Here is a 4,453-nt window from a genome sequence, read left to right on the forward strand (position 1 = left end):
AGTGTAGTCCATCGAAATCATGTACGGCGTGTACTGACGTTGTAGGAAGACATTTTGAACAATTGTTGTGATGATATCATATACAAAAGATAAAAATTAATGCATCAGATCCTATTTAGGTAATTAATATTTTTTCTAAATTTAAATGCGTCTTAGGGCCATAATGGCGTAGTGACACATTTCCGGACATGGGTTTCTATACTCAAATGGATTCTACTGTTGCACTGAACAACCCCTAGAAGTTTGATCCCATAGTTCTGAAATACCCTGTATAAAGCTTGTGTTAAGAAAGGTCGGACTGGAGTTCTTAATCATATATTGCGAAATGAAGGAAAAACCTTTTGACTTGAATGATTTACGAGAAACTCAATATCAGTCCTTAAAATCCAAACTTAAAACATGTTTAGTATTTCTGTATAAAACCTTATAAATCGAAGAAAAGTTTTTTAGACTCTCAGACTCTCAGACTCTTTTTAATTATTTACGTCACTTTTCACTTAATTTTGTGGATTTTTTTTGATTAAATTAAAGCAGAGAACACACATACGCGATCGCGATGGCGATAGCGATCCGATTTAGCAAACGTAAACGAATACATCAGCAGATACATGCTGCGACCTGTTCGCGTTTGTGCAGCGACCGATCGCAGTGTCCAACGCGATAAAAGAACATTCGCGATCAAACGCAACAGGTTACGTTACTCGCAGGTCGCACTGAGTTCAGGTTAGATAAAATGACTGATTTTACGGAATTATTAATTGAAAATGTAAAAACGTGTCATGTATTATTTGATTTATCCCATCCAGATTACAAAAATGTGCGTATAAAGAACAAAATATGGGACGAAATCGCAAAGATTATAGGATTAAAACACACAGGTAAGCATTTTGTTTATTATATAATTAGTTAAGTAATGAAAAGTTTAATCAAATTATTATAAAGTACTAAAATAAGTAACAAATTTCTCACGTATGTCAAAAGCCAAATTTACTGCTCTTCTTCCATCAACCGGCAAGCTGTAAAAACGTTTAAACATTTAAACGAAATCAAGAAAAAAAGAGAAAATCAATGGAAGACTCGACATCCAACCCACAAGCTTCAACTGTTGATAAAGTTATCAAATTCCTAGATGAGAGACATATTGCATATCAAAAAACTAACATTACAGAAGAAATTGATATTTAATAACATATTTGAAAACATTTCAAGGGTACGCAGCAAGTGTAAAAAAGTTGTCGACGGAAGGACGGATAATGGTCAAATACAAAGTTGCCAAAATAATATTGGAACAAAAATTAAGTGAAATCCGGATGCAAAGACAAAAGCAACCAAGCAACAGTTCTTCTTTTAATTCCATGGAAGTATCAAAAAACCAAACTCCCCCCCACAGCGTTCATATTTGACAATTAGTTGTACTGCTCAGGAAGTCTCTGAAGAAAGTTCTACAACAACCTGGTATGAGGAATTCTGTACGAACAATATTGACTACTTAATTATTAAGTGTTTTTTATTACTATGTAATCTAGCTGTTGTAAAACACTTTAATAAAAAATAAGAATAAAATATAAATGCTCATTCAATTACTTTAATGTAACTGCTAGCCGTTATGTTGGTCCAATAGGTTCCCTAAATGTAGTTTGATCTTTAGTAATATCTTTTCTAATAAAAATCTAGTATTTCATCAAAACTATTAAAATTCATTCTGAAATACGTATAGAACCGATTTTCATCCTTACGGAGTTCAGGATATAGGTTATGAAATTCTCCTTCTTCGTTCCGCTTTTTATTTATATCATGTACCCAAATATCCCTTCTCTTTCTTCTATAATTTAAATTATATTATTTAGCGTGCGACGTCTATTTTAAACGGTTATAAAATATGCACTACTTCAAAAAAAAACAAATAAAAGATAAGGTTATGTACTTACTTTCTTGTTTTATTAGTACAATTTTCTTCCTCTAATAATATAGCAAGAATGAGTGCCTCTTCCTCTGAACTACACATTTTTCACTTTTGGTATAAACTGGATCGCAATCGCAATATGTCTGTTCACTTACACCAGCGATCACGATTTGCATCGCTATCGCCATCGCGATCGTAGTCGTGATTGCCTATGTGTGTTATTTTCTTAATTCTGAAGATGTGGTTGTAAAAATAAGAAATGACCTCTATAGATCAAATACTAGTAGTAGTATAAAATTAATATAATTATAATTAATCTTAATGAGTTATTAAGTAGATTAAGTCCTGATGCATGAATGTAGCCTTAGTCATTATACTCTGGAGCACCGAATTTTATTTCCACAGATTTCTCAAATGCTTGTTGAAGCTGTAAGACTATTCTATTAGTGGGCCTATAGTTCTTATTTATATTGTGGATTTATGCATTTTCATTGTTCGTACCCACAAATAACGAGTCTTCAAAACTTAATAGCTTGAATAAAAGTACTATTCTCATAAATATTTTCTTCGAAAAAATATTCTCTCTAGTATATAAGGCAAGCCTACAATATTAATCGTCCTTTGGCCCACCCTACTTGGAGCATATTCTCTCTGCTCTCATTAAAGTAATTGACGACACGATGTTGTGACAGGCCATACATGCAACAGCGATCTCCTGTGACGCGATCTGATTGATCGGATTGAATTTCAGGATATTCGAGAATTCGAGCGATTTATTTGGCCCTTTTGTTTGGCGTTAGACTACTGAAAAGCAAGAAATAATAAGAAATGGACCTGTCAAGTAAAGGGCTTAATATCAATATTAGAATTGTATTGCCCGATGGTTGTTTGTCTTATTTCTTTGTCTGGTTGAAAATCAAAGACAAACGAACGGATTTTGTTTGTTTAGACATCCGTGTTGATTGTGATTAATTGATGGCGAAAGGTTAACAGTTGAAACGTGTTTGTTGTGTATTGGCACTACAGAGAAATGGAAAACTATAGTTTTCTCCATTTATCGTATATTTTCGTAGGTAAGGCCAAACTTCTGAAAAAGTTACGTCAAAACTAAATCTTAAATATAAAAAAATTCTTGCAACGGTTTTTCGTAAGCAATGGCCAAGCATTTTCATTATCCTCTCCATCTCTTATTATTGAAAAGGCATAAGCCACAGATTCTGCTTCTTTAGGATGATCTCTTCCTTTAGGCATTAGAAAAGAATTAGACAAAGCACGTTTGCATACTTGAAGACCAAAAAATATCGAAGATGATGATGCAACTACTGGTAAAGATCGATGGTATGTGGTTCAGGTTTATCTTTCAAATTGTTGTCTATGGTACTATTAAATCCTACTTCGTGGGGGGGAGAGAGGTTCTCCATTTGAGTCAGTTAATTGTATCTGAAAATCAAATAGTAAATTTAACCAAACTCACAGAAAAGTCAGGTTTTGGAGATTATAGCAGATATGTAAATATAATTAATGGAAATATTAATTGATTTAAATCTCATCGAAGATCACTTTGGTTTGGCAACTCATCTTCATCCATTACTTGTAGTTCTTTGTGATTCTCTGATCTCCCATTAACATAATTGAATCTTATTCTTAAGACCGTGCAAGCAACCTCGTTTTTTTAGGGTCACAAGGTAACATTTAAATAAAATCCTTAAACAATAAATCTCATAAAAATAAATCGTATACCACAGATTTCAGCAGACTCCCAGACATTTTCCAACTAGAGCTTCCAAGTGTGGTATCTCATTCCTTACATCTTTAGTCTGATATCTCATCTTGAGTTTTTCATATTCTTCAGTCATTGCCTTGTTTCTCATTAGCATTAAATATTCAAGGTTTCATCAAATAATTTATGAAAGATCTGTAGTACATAGAGTCAGAAGGTAAAAGATAAAAAAAAAATCTTAAGCTACATATTTATATAAAAGTAATAATAAGTATTAACCATTCAATCGGGAACAACATATAAATCGAACCATAAATGCAAAAAAAAATGTGTTTTATTAATTTAATTAGTAATCTTATTAAATTGTTAACCTAAAGGTTTATACCGATCTTAAACCTCTGTGCCCTTTTATGAGCTGAAAGACCAAAAAAAAGGCAAAAGATAAATTGGTAGGGCTGAAAAACCCTTTAAAGCCTACATCTGTTATTTTTTCACCCTAGTTCGTTGCTTACTTCCTAATATCTTCAATGTACTTTATCTATTACACTTTCTTAGATTTCTTTGGAAGAATTATTGTCATAAGCCTTTGTTCTGACATGATCTCATTCTAGGCTCAACAGAGACTGTTGCTTGAATCTAATGTGTTCTGGTTACTGTTACTAGCTAGATCAGTATTATTCTATTCGAATGGTATTCTATCTGCTTCTGGATAGTGCCCACTTTACCACAAAATTGCTTCTAGTGCATTCTGATCTCTATATCTATATTCATCTTTTTGATCTGCTTTTATTTGCATTCCATTAACCTCGAAATTTAATTTGGTTCTAGCA

The 4,453-nt window shown here is 32.7% G+C and overlaps 1 long non-coding RNA gene across 1 annotated transcript; it reads left to right on the forward strand.

The window, feature by feature from the left end:
• The first annotated feature begins 737 nt into the window (after positions 1–737).
• On the forward strand, positions 738–1,569 carry LOC126749654 (uncharacterized). The gene is made up of 2 exons (XR_007665231.1): positions 738–878; positions 1,210–1,569. It is a non-coding gene; the product is annotated as an uncharacterized LOC126749654 (long non-coding RNA).
• Positions 1,570–4,453: the final 2,884 nt, after the last annotated feature.

The sequence above is a fragment of the Anthonomus grandis genome, unplaced genomic scaffold (genome assembly GCF_022605725.1).
Source record: "Anthonomus grandis grandis unplaced genomic scaffold, icAntGran1.3 ctg00000484.1, whole genome shotgun sequence".
Classification (NCBI taxonomy): Eukaryota; Metazoa; Arthropoda; class Insecta; order Coleoptera; family Curculionidae; genus Anthonomus; species Anthonomus grandis.